At 41.6% G+C, this 12444-nt stretch overlaps 1 long non-coding RNA gene across 2 annotated transcripts in view; it reads left to right on the forward strand.

Moving 5' to 3' along the window:
* Window positions 1-325: 325 nt before the first annotated feature.
* LOC311437469 overlaps window positions 326-12444 on the forward strand; it is a 317804-nt gene continuing 305685 nt past the window's right edge. The window contains exon 1 of one of the 2 annotated variants that reach the window (XR_014693484.1): window positions 326-396. This is a non-coding gene — a long non-coding RNA (uncharacterized lncRNA). The remainder of the gene's footprint in view (window positions 397-12444) is intronic. The other variant, XR_014693485.1, reaches the window with a different exon arrangement.

Below are 12444 nucleotides of genomic sequence, written 5' to 3' on the forward strand. Positions count from 1 at the left end.
TAAAAATATTGAAAAGTACCGGCCCTAAAATGGAGCCTTGAGGGACCCCACTGGTGACCACCCGCCAGCTTGACGTAGCCCCATTTACCATAACCCTTTGGGCCCTGCCCGTTAGCCAATTGCTCACCCATCGTATGATGTTTTTATTTAGCTGTATGGTGGACATTTTGTTTGATGTTTGAGTCCTAAATCAACAACAAAACTGTATTGTTCTGCATGTTCTCCCACTCTTGTATTTTCCTCTCTTTAACTGGCTCGTATCACCGACCTAATTCCAACTTCCTGCAGCCCTGCGGGTGGCAGAAACGAGCAGTGAGGACTGAAGGGAAGTGGGCGCTGCTCAATGTCGCTTTGCTTCCAGAGCTGCTGGCACGTTGAGCTGTGTTCTCAGTATCTGTAGGTATTTTTCTACTCTACCTGTGGAGATTTAGTGATCTTGCTGAGTTATGATTATGTAGTCATGTAGATCTAACAAATTTTTAGCAATTCCTTCTTTGTCTGTAGATAGGACTTGAGAGTACACGTGGAAACAATACAGGAGATTGGCATGTTTATTACTCCCACATGACAATATAAGGCTGATGTATGAGTGGAAGGGTGCTTGCAGCCAGTTCTGCCAGAGATATGGGCCTTTCTTCACCTAAATTGCAACGTGTTTCTTCAAACTTGGAATGTGCCTTAAGGCTGTAAGTCTAAGTCTCAGTCCAGTTTGCAGTAGGATGACGTGAACTAGTGCTCGCCTTGCTGCTCGTGGCTCTTCTCTTCTCCCAAGTGATTTTTACTGTAAGGTTCTGGGAGACCTCAAAAGGGGCAAAGAACAGCAGGCACTGTGGTTGAGCCTTCTTAGAAGGCAAGAGGCTTTCGGAGCAATCTGGGTACCATTTATAACCAGTGACAGGCATCCTCTGATTTACTGCATTTCTGTCCGTAGCTTCTTGTTCACTAGAACTGCCTGAGCCCAAACAGTTGTGTTATTTGTCGTGTCTCCAGAGCCTTAAAAAGGCATAAGATATTGTGTGAAAGTGAGTCCCTGGTGACAAAATGCACGTATCACTTCTGAATTTTCATGTTTTTTGACTCCTGTAGAGAACATTATCTGGTGATTTGAGTACTAAAACATTTAGTCATCTTATTTTCGGTATGACTGAATCATCTTTTTAAGACACCTTACAGAAAATCTGTACCATCTGTTACACTTAAAAGGGATACAAATTAGTCATCTTCACACCTCCAAAACGAACTCCATAAGCAAAGAAAAGCAAAAAAAGATGCCATGGGATGCTAACAAGCTGAGGGTGACTTTCTATTTTATTGCAGGAGCCTCTCCCCATCAGCCCTCTACACAGGCTTGATCCATGTCTGGATCCAGAAGCAGGGGCGTAGTGATGAGGCCCTCTTCTCTCTGTCTCTGGGGTACTCCTTTCTCTCCTGGTGCATGAGAATTGCCCTAGCTGCTCTCAGACTGACCTGCACTGACTCAGCACACAGTAGTAATAGAAGAACACTCTTTAGTAGCCTCTAAGCTTATTTAGACTGCAGTCACTGCATGTTATTCTTACAGAAACAACAATATATGGGAATGTGGGCTTGGCTGGTAACCATGCAAACTGAAATGTAAAGCCTACACAACTGCTGATGCTGAAGATCATGCAGGTAATACTTTTTGATTCCAGAAAATAGGTAAAAAGTTCCCACTGCTGTTACCAGACAGACATTTTAGAGCCTATGCATAGCTAAAGGTAATATTTGAGTTAAAGAACTCCTATGATTCTGTTTTCTCATTATTTTAGGGAGCCTTTTGTAAGGATAGTAGATTAATGGGCATTAATTGCACTAATAGACCTTTTCTGCTGCATTAGTCATGCAAAAGAACTTTAGATAATTCATCTTCTCATTGCAGCCTAGAGAGAGTCGATGCCAGCTCCCACAGATACGAGTTTAAGGCAATAAAGAAAGGGAAACCACTGCAATCAGATAAAATTGCCTTCTTCGAATCTAAATTGTATTTCATAATCTTAAAAAATAAAAACAAAACAAAACAAAAAACTCACTAGGCATTGTGAAAAGTTATCCATATTCTCAAATCTCTCTGTTCTCCCCAAACTGCTACTTTCTTCTGAGTACCACTCAGGGCATGCTCACGCTGCAGTGAACAATCTCAGAAGTTTTGGACCACACACACAAGCAACCTTGGGCTAATGGACTATCTACACAGAGCTCCAGTGTATTTTGTGTTCAACACATCTTCAGCCCCATTGTCGTGTGCTTGGAGTAGCTAGTTCAAAACTAGCACAAGTCTGTCTACCGAATGCTGAAGTACCCACTTGACATTGGCATATATTTATGTAAAGTTTCACAGTTCTTTAAAGTCCTGCCTAGATTTTGAAGTGATACGCATTTACTTCAGGGACAGGAATGTCACTTCTAACGATTACATACAGTCACCCTTAGTAGTTTAAGATTATTTTTTGCATTGAATGTTGTACTGGTAGATCATAGCAAATTGCATTGAATGGTCTGTACTTTCAGATGATGAGCACACTTACAGGTCTGTGAATAAATTTGCTGCAAAGAGATATATTTATGCCCCAGTTCTCCTGTTTGCTCCCAAAAGACAGACTCTTGTGTCCTTGTGTGGTTTCTGTCTCTGTTGCCTAAATTTGTCAAGTAGATTATTCACCATGAATTATTTTCTGTTTGCAAAATATTCCAAAAAGGCAACTGCAAAAGAAAAGAAGGCCATACCAGGGCAGGGTAAATCTAATCAAAGAGAACTGGCACATGCTAAGAGCTTGCCACACACCTCTCATGAAATCAATTTAAATTGATTGAAACCCAAGACAGAGAGGTACACACAAATCTACAGCAGTATCCTTTAGTTCTAATTTTCTCTTATCTCTGAAGGTTAAGAGGGATTTCACCTGAGACATCTTACAAGTGATTATGCGAGGTAATGTGGAGGTTGACTATGACTTCGCTAAAGCTGCATATCTGACAATACCAAATTTTATATCTCCAGTTCAATTAAGTTGCTGGCTTGCCATTCATCAGATTGCCTTCCAGTGAAAAGTTGTGTCAGCCCTTTGGGAGAGTATTTAAACAAGAAAAAATGCCTTTCATGTCAGATTTCTCTTAACAACATTTACTTGGTTTGACTAAAACCCTGAGAATAACACATTCATCGTAGCGGTGGGTTTTATCATGTTCCTGTTATAATTGCCTGCTGAATGTGTTGTGACATACGGAGTTGCTTACAAGTAAATTGTGGGAGAAGGAACATGCCAAACAGCAGTTGATGAAGTTATTATGGCAAACCGTTGAGTCAAGTATAACTCAGACTGTACTGAGCATCAAATAACAATTCACTTTATTAGCGGCAAATGCCAAAATGTAGTCAAAGCAACGCAACTGTTTCAGCATCAAAAGCAGCAAAAAAAATGTTTATAGTATGTGAGCTACCTCACTGCTATGCTTGTGCATGTGTCTGTGCATTAACTTCTTTATAGGAGTGTGCTTCTCTGGAAGCAGTTGCTATTTTGCACCCATTTCAGAGTCTGCATGTTAAAAACAAAGGTCGTTATTTTGCAAATTAATATTCAGTGATTTTTTCTTCCCTGCCTGTCCTCCTGCCTTTCCTCAACTGAAAGGAAAGGTGACCTGGAAAGTGCATAACAGCTTTGCATTTGTAGGAAAAATATAAAAATTACTGTTTGAGAATTCCAGCTATTTATTTTCCCACTTAGAAGTTTGATAATGGTGAGAGGTGCTTACACACTGCCACCAGGAGGCATCCCTTGCGGTTTCTGTGTGTCCCCTACTCACCTGAGGCTGGGGAGAAGACACTCCCCTGGCCTGTTGCTAGACAGAGCTGTATATAATCCCATCTCGTCATCAACAGGTCTCAATGCCACGTACAATTCACATCCTTACTGCCCTCCAAGTTGCAGACAAGGAAGCTGAGGCGAGGGAAGGTGACCATCTTTTTCAGGAGCGTTAGCGCTGGGTGTGCTCCCAAGGCCCCTGCTCCCACGGGGAGGGGAAGAGCAGTGTCTTGCCAGCAGGACTGATGGCAGCTAAATGGGAAATAGTTTGTGTTTTGGTTTGGCGAGCCAAGAGGTTAATGGGTAATGCTCCGTAACCTCTCTGAAACTATTTCTGTTGGACATTTTTTAAAGAACAGTGCCAGGAATAGAGCATGCTAGGAAAACAAAGGCATTCCTGCATAGAGAGGCAAGAGTAAGACTGCACTAGAGCTGAGCAGAAAATGTTAGTATCTACTTCTGACAAATGGACATCTGCAAACACTTTGTGTCTTTGCATGTCCTTTTGTTTAGCTCTTCTGGCCAAAAAGAAAGAGAAGATGCAAGGAGGGAACAAACATGATTTTTCCAAAGTCTTGCCACCGTGTCTTCTTTTACTTCATTTCTTTACTTCTTTTACTTTCTATTACTTAACTGACTTCAAATCTAAAACTCAAAGTTTCACAGTATCAGGACTTTTCTCTTTTGACAATTTAACCTTTTTAAAATTATTTTTAAAAATGCATTTCAAGGAAACTGGCAAATGAATTAATTGTACAGGCCAAGCTTTACTGCACAGGGGAAGTGTACATGAATCTGCACAAAAGTTTTGTCTGTGTTTATCTAAAGTGCTTCCAGCGTGAGCAGACTGTGTTTCCTAGCAGTTCACTTGTCAGCCTTGCTATATTCTGATGAAAGGAAGAATTTCCAAATATGTTAAAAGAGCTTAATCTGTTCATAAATCCTGTTTAGGTGTATTGGAGGCACAAAAAAACACAAAGGCTTGTGCTTGTTTGTGTGGAGGCAGTGCTGGGAGTTGCCTGTGCTGGTGAAGGACGGATGGTGTGGTACAGCTTGTGATTCTGTTTTGCTTTGAAAACGGGAGTCTTAAAGATTATTTATTGTTGCTTGGCTACAGCTCTTGCTTTTCACCTCTCCAACGCATAAGTCAGGATATTAAGGAAGGCAAAAAGTGTTTTTTTATTGGTGGTGTGTTTTTTGTTTGTTTGTTTTGTTTTGTTTTGAGAAAATGGTTTACATTCATGGCTGAAGATGGGGTTCTTAAGAGCTCCTTCTCTTAAGCACTGATGTCCTAAGATACATTGCATTGTCTTGGTTTTCTCTGATGCTGTGCATCTATCTAAAGGTGGCAGCTGTCTGTTCTGAGTACCCTCTTTTACATATGTACAGCCTCCATCTCCCCCTTCTATCTCCTGCCAACATTCAATGAATCCCTGGATTATGGGCCAGAATATTGTCCTGGGTGCCTGATGAAACTGATCTGCACCTGTGCTCTCTGCTCTTAATACACAGCTGTGACATTTTTAACCTCATTTTGATTTGAAGCAGCCAAGAGGGGTAGCAAGCCTTTAGAAGGATATATGAAAGAACAAATAACTAAACAATTACAGTCTGATATACTAAAAATAACAGTCAGTGGCGAATCTTTTCTGTATTAGAATTAATTTAATTAGATGTATTTCCTGGGTGTTCTAGGCAGGTGGATACTTACAGAAATGTGTCGAAGACATTCTTCTACAAATAACCCCTACCCATTTTACTTAATCCAACTTTCTTTTGTGCTGCCCTATCATCCTCTGCACTGTGGGAGTTTCTGTATCTCCATCGAGTTACGGGGCAGACAACTTCTTCCATGGGACAGGAGATTCTGAGCCCAGGACCAGTTAAATTCGGGACTTGGACTGAGCATGATGCAGCCTCCATCTGGTGCAAGCCTCCTTCCTGCAGGGACATTTGTGCAGAAGGGTGCTTGTAAACGTTTACCCTACAAAGTCTCAGAATCACCGAACAGCTGAGTGTGGAAGTCGTCCAGCCAAAGGCCCCGCTCAGAGCAGGGTGAGATGCAGCAGGAACTTGTCCATCCAGCCTGTGAATCCGTCCAGGGAGTACCACCTCTTCCAGTGTCAGACCACCCGCATAGTATGAAAGATCTTTCCTAAATGTAAATGCCTTTTCTTGTGTTTCAGTTTCCTTCCGTTGCCTCTTCTCTTCTCACTGGGCACTGGCAAGAAGCATCGGGCTCAATCTACTTTTTTCTCCCAGCATTCAGCACTTACAGACATTGATGAGATCTCCCGGGCACCTTCTCCAGGCTAGAGAGCCCAAGCTGTCAGCTTTCCTTGCAAGGCAGAAGCTCCCTCCCTCCGTCGTGTCTGTCTCCCTTTCCTGGACTTGCTGCATGTCTCTGCGGTAGAGCCCAGAATTGGACCCAGTGCTCCAGTTGTGTCTCACCCATCCTGAGCAGAGAGCAGGGATCATCACCTCCTTTGGCCTTCTGGAAGTGCTTTCCATAATGCAGCCAATCCCGCTTTAGACATACCGTAAAGAAATATTTTGCTAACACCAAAAGGAAAATATGCAAAATTACTGACTTTTCAGGCACATTAATTTTATGCTCTTTGTTCTCTTACCCTACAAACTCTTTTCTTATAGCTCCCCCTATGCCTTCTCTTTTTCAAGGAGACTTTGGTATGGTTCTGTCTTGTTTCTGGCTGATTCATTGGCACTGATAGATTCAGAGGTTTTTACTACCAGGTAGAGGCATCCAAGTATCTGTCATCTCTATAAAAAAAGGTTCTGCCACATATCACAGAATAGCAGGCATTTTGCTCCCTTCTCTCCAAAACAGATACCCTCATGGCCCATTTTGTAGCACTTTGTGCTCCATCATTCATTTTTGTGATGAAATCCGAAGGTGTGCTTTTTTTACCTGGTGACAAAGCTGTTTGAAGGCCTCAGCTTAATTCATCACTTTCTAATAACAGACTGTTGTTGCTATGATGCCTGGCACCATGTGGCCACCATGAGGGTGGTCACAAGAAGAGAAAATGGGAGACCATCCAGATGGGAATCCTTTCCTACCTAAATTGGTAACAAAATCTGACTGAGCTCGTAAGGCCAGGATGTTGCCCCATGTCCGGAATGTTCCTCTGTGTACACCTTCCTAAATCTTTAATTAACCTAAATGAATTCCTGATGAATTGGAATTTTAGCATGAGATGTATGAAGCCACAGTCTGTTAGATGTGGGTTACACTTCAACCATGAAAGCCAACTCCAAAATGCAGGCATGAGCTGTACCCACCTCCCTGTGTTCACACAATCAGTCCCAAATCAGAGAAATTAATGTGTTTTTTGTTGTTGATGGTGTTTTGTTGTTGTTGTTTTTTCTTCATTTTCTTTTTCTTCTGTCTGACTTTTCTTTGAATGCAGTGGGCAGTATTGGTAGCTCCCCAGTGGACAAGATAGTGTGTGTGTGTTGTTGCAAAACTCCAAGACAAATATAAATTGAATAAAACAGACTCAAGCATGTCTTCCAGGGTCTGGCAAGCAGAGAGATAATTAAATTGGGATTTAGGAGACACGAGAAGTTTTAACAGGGAAAATTTAAAGAAAAATCCTTAGAGAGTTCTGTCAAATGTTAGAATAATTATCTTTATTTCTTAAATAGAGCTTTATTAGTTTTTCTTAATTCATTGTTCTTAAGGGTGAATTCAAGATACTGCCAGTCTTTGACTGATTAATTTCATTGATTCAACTGATATATATATATATATATTTTATCATACATAAATGTATTTAAAACAAATTATTTGCTTGAAACACAAACTATGCAAGTGAGACATGTACATGTAGGTTAAACATTCTTAAACCTTAGGGTTTTTTTAATTTTTTTAAGCTTTCAGAAATATACCTGTTTTATCAGACATTGGCTAAATGCAATATTTTAGCAGTTTGGCACCAATATATGAAGAAATTGGGACAACCATGGAGCCATGAGGTGACTGTGAGCTCTGCCTTTCTGTCTCATCTTCCTCGTAGGCACTGGCACTCTCCATTCTGCCTGGAATTCTCTGGTGGCAGCATTTCATAGTCAGAGGATGTTCAGCTGCAGCCAAAATAAGTCCATTTTCAAGCTGCTCAGCTTTCAGCCCAAATTGTGACCACTCTGTGGAAAACAGAACCTCTTGTTAGAGTAAGAACAATTAAAAAGAACTGAAAATATTTTTTTTTCTGTGGAACAATTTGGATGGATTTCTGTTGAATAGTTTCAGTGAAACACTTGCTTCAAGTCTACTTACAGGAGAAAGTAATATGTTGGACTAACATTTTCCTTTATTACATCTTCTCATAAACTAATTGTTTCATTAAAACTTAATTTTGCTTGATTTTTTAGTGTTGGATTACTAATTCAATCTACAATTTTTAGAAACAGAAATGAAAACTATTGGGAGCAATGTCAGATGGGGGTTCACTAATATTAAGCCTTCCCTTATGCATTTTTAAGCTTTTCTGTAGTTAACAGTATGTTTTTGAAACATGGCAGGGAATTAATCTTGCAATCTGCCGAATTTTGATTTCCCCGTGGAAATCAGCCAGGAATAGGCAAGGCCGTAAGCTATGTAAGATTGCCCTTTGCACAAGGGCTGCTCGGGGCTGGCTCTAAGTGACGGCCAAGCACAAGTCCCAGAGGGCAGCAAAATGCTCGGGGTGCCTCAGAGCCAGGCTGCCCGTGGCTGCCCCATGGGAAGAACGAAGCCATCCTGCAAACATCCATCAATGGCTTCACCTTGCTGTTCCCATGGGCAAGGGCATGTGCTGCCTGCCCAATGAGGGAGGATGCTTGTTTGGGGAAACTGAAAACCCTGATTCCTACCCCAACTACTAATAGGAGTGTTTATAATGTGGACGCTGTGGTAGTGTGGATGAAAGCCCTTTCCAGAGTTCTCTATCCACCACTTCAGAGTCAGGTAAAAAGAAATCCTTCCCTGTGTACAACTCAATTAACAGAGAAGCTGAGCTTTTTCTCCCACAGCTGAGTGTTGAGCTGAGTGTTGGTAAGAGAAATTTATCTATTAAGATAAACTCCAGCCATATCTGGTTAGAAGTTTTTCTGAACGGCTGCAATTAGCTCTGCTGCCTGTAACCACCAAGCTTTGGTGTCAAAGAGTTGGAAACAAGAAGCGAATGTGGGCACCTGATTGCCAGAAGGTGGCTGGTGGTGTTTCTGTGGCTGTGAGGCAGGGAGCTGGTCTTGGCCATGTGTGAAAGCCAGGCACAGCCAGAAGCTTGCTCTGCCTGGGCACCGCGGTGGTGCTCCAGCTGCTGCTTCAGCCCTTGCCTAGGGCTTGCTTCTTGGGGTCTGCATGTCCTGTACAGTCCCCACAGGCACTCAGCAGGAAAAAGGAATTGTTTGCATGTGTAAGGGTAGCACCTATTGTAGCTTAACCGGGCAGGGAGGTGGCTAAATAACTGCGGCACCCAGCTGACATACAGGTGTGGTGTTACCTCGAGGTTATGGCAGTTCAGAGGCAGTCTGTTTGCTGAGCGGTGTAGCGTGCTGTATCTTTAAAATCAGACAATGCCTATGTACATAAAGTGTGCCTTCAGTTATTATCGGCAAATAAACCTTTAGTAATGAGGTTTCGGATCTATTGGTTGAGTGTTGATAATAAATCCTCTGTGGAACTGACTTCAGCCCATTAAGCAAGCCTGCTCCTGCCATCGTGGTTGTTAATTTGACGGGACTGTGTCACATTAAGTAGAACAAACATGTTTTCACCCACTCAGCCATCCAGAACCGACATGGCTGTTACTCTAACAACTGGATATTGATTGCAAGCATTCACCCTTCCTGACCTGGGGCTGGTACATGGAAATCGAGCCAGGACTGATTAAGAAATTGCATGTGTTTGTGCACATGTGTGCAGTGTTAACGGTCCACATAAATTTCCAGTCTTTTGAATTTATGTCATGTTAATGCTCTGAGCATGAGATCTGTCACTCGTTTCCTACAGGGGCCATGAAGCCTCATTTATCTTGAATTACTGATTTGTCTCTATGCTTGTACCCATCTGGTCAGACCATGCTTTCAGGGTCCACTGCCCCATATCTAAAAATTTGTTTATTAGCTGCAGCTATAATAAAAACACCTAAGGAAATGTTGAAGGAACAATGAGATTTGTTTCTGGTTTTAATCTCAGGTGTGGGATAAGTCAGTGGGTACAGCGTTCTGTGTGTTTCTTTTGTGTGTTCTTGATACAGCTAGGTATAACGGCTTGAACTGGTCGTTTCTGTAGACAAATAGGAAAAGAAACAAGTTAACGGGAAAGAAGGAAGGAACGAGGCTTTGAATCTGTTTATAAGAGCAGGCTACCTTGCAGTAGAAATGTTTGGAATGTTGTGCTTTCCTCCTGTAAGTTTCCCTCTGCTGCCTACATCACGTCCACACACTGGTGCACGTGCTGTGGGGTTTGAGCACAGGGGATCAGCCCCCATAGCCCCTGCGGCTCAGCTGCCAGAGCCAGCGGGGAAGGTGCCCGCTCCTCACACCAGAAGCAAGAGCTTCTCATTTGCCTCTCTAGGAAGGAGCCTGTGACTCGCCAGCAATTCTCCTGGGGTCTCTGAAGCTGTCTGCTGTGTCTCACCCCGGGCCATCCAGCCTGAATGAAGCCATGGGTTCGCTGAAGGTTTGCTCTCCCTTTGGCGTTCCCCTCTCACTGTGGTTTTCCTGCTGCCTGTGAGGCCTCCACCAGCTGCATACATTGCTCTATAAAGTTATGCTGCATTCTCCCAGCTTTACTGTTTTCAAAAATAATACTGAGGAGATGATAGCTCCATAATAGCATTGTGAAAATTAAATTTGTCATATTAAAAATTATTGGTTTCAAAGATACAGCAAATGGATGTAAAACTCACATTGCTCCTGCACTTCATCGCAAAGGATCAAGCAATGCAACTGTGAGGAAAGCAACAACAAACCTTATCTGAATATAGAAAAGAAAGTTAATGGACATGATTCATTCATGTAAAATATAAATACAATACAGTTGAAAAATTCTACCAAAACATGGGGGAGAAAAAACAGCATAACTAAATAATAAATGAAACGTTACGACCACTAAAGATAAGGCTGATCAAAGAGGGAGAAAAAATCACGCTATATATGTAGAAACCTTTCTCACTACAGTTTTAGTGAAATACTTCTACTTCCTGAAAAGAAAGAACTTACTGAAAAACGATCCATTTCATGGAAAGATTTTTTCCAAGGGATCTCTTGATATTGAAAGGTCTTTTATTTTCCCACCCTGCTCCCACATATTTGAAATTATCAGAGGAAATGCTGTTTGAAAACCTGCTAGGAAGAACGCGTGGTGGAATGAAACTTAATGTTCTCTTAGTACAGCTGGTGAAACAATAGAGCTCGTGAAACAATCAATCTCAAAAATATATTTTGGTCCTCTGTTTTGTGGCGATCATTGGAATTCAGCTGAGTGGACGTGATGATGAAAAGTGACTCTGGCATCTCTGAGTTAGAAGGGAATTAAAGATTCATGGGAGCTGTGCAGAGGGACGGGAGGCTGGAAGCACAACAGAATGCACAATTAGTCACAGGGGAGAAGCCTGCTGTGAATTTAAAATAATCAATACAGGGCTTTTTCGTACTGTTAAGGGATGAACATATTACCCCAGAAAATCAGACTCTTCTTACAGAACAGTAGTACTACAGCACAGTGTATAGATATAATCACATAGATAAAGAAAAACATTCATCATGGTGTGACAAGCAATTAATGTCTGATTGTGCCTAGTCAATATTATCATTCTGATTTTGCTATAATGTTGAATTCTGATGAATGTTTCATTTGGAAACTCTACGGGAGAACTCAGTAGTAGAATTAGTGTTTTGTTTCATTAGTAAAGGCATGCAAAATGATTGTTTTCATTTGTACAGACATTACTGTGTCAGAGCATTATTTAGTAGATGAAAAGATCCTGGGAAAATAAGCTATTGCCTTTGGAAGGTTCCCAAAAAAGGAAGCCCTCATCCTTTCGACTTTGTCAAAGCCAGCAGAATCAACCAAGCCCATTTCCCTGGCACAGCAGGATTCACGTCTGTAGGACTAGGTTGTGCTCCTCCCTTTTGTGGCGGCGTTGGCTTGTGCTTAAAATTGTACAAGGAAGCATTTGAGTCACCTTTAAAAACAGGGGTACTGTAGCAAGCATGGAAAGCAGTGCAGGAACCGCTCATCTCCAAGAATACTGCTTATTAGTAGAAACTAATATTTATTATGACTTGCAGTGCAAGGATAAAGCAATAATAAATGAACCTTAGAAAATAACCCTTCCATCCTTTTCTATAAATGCTATTGACTGCAGAGATTTTCTTGAAGGCCAATCCACAGAGCCAAAACAATCATGGTGTCCTTATTAATGGAAGTCTTTCTGTTACGTTCAGTGCATTGCCTTAGATCAGCAAAGGAAGGAAGCATTTTTAGGAAATCACAACCTGCCTGAACATATTCCTTGAAAATAGACTAAATGCAGTTGATATTATTAACTGTGAATTACACATTGGGAAATTGCCCTCAATCTGTTGCTCATTTCACCAGTCATATTACTTT

Source organism: Aythya ferina, assembly GCF_964211825.1.
Source record: "Aythya ferina genome assembly, chromosome: 5".
Classification (NCBI taxonomy): domain Eukaryota; kingdom Metazoa; phylum Chordata; class Aves; order Anseriformes; family Anatidae; genus Aythya; species Aythya ferina.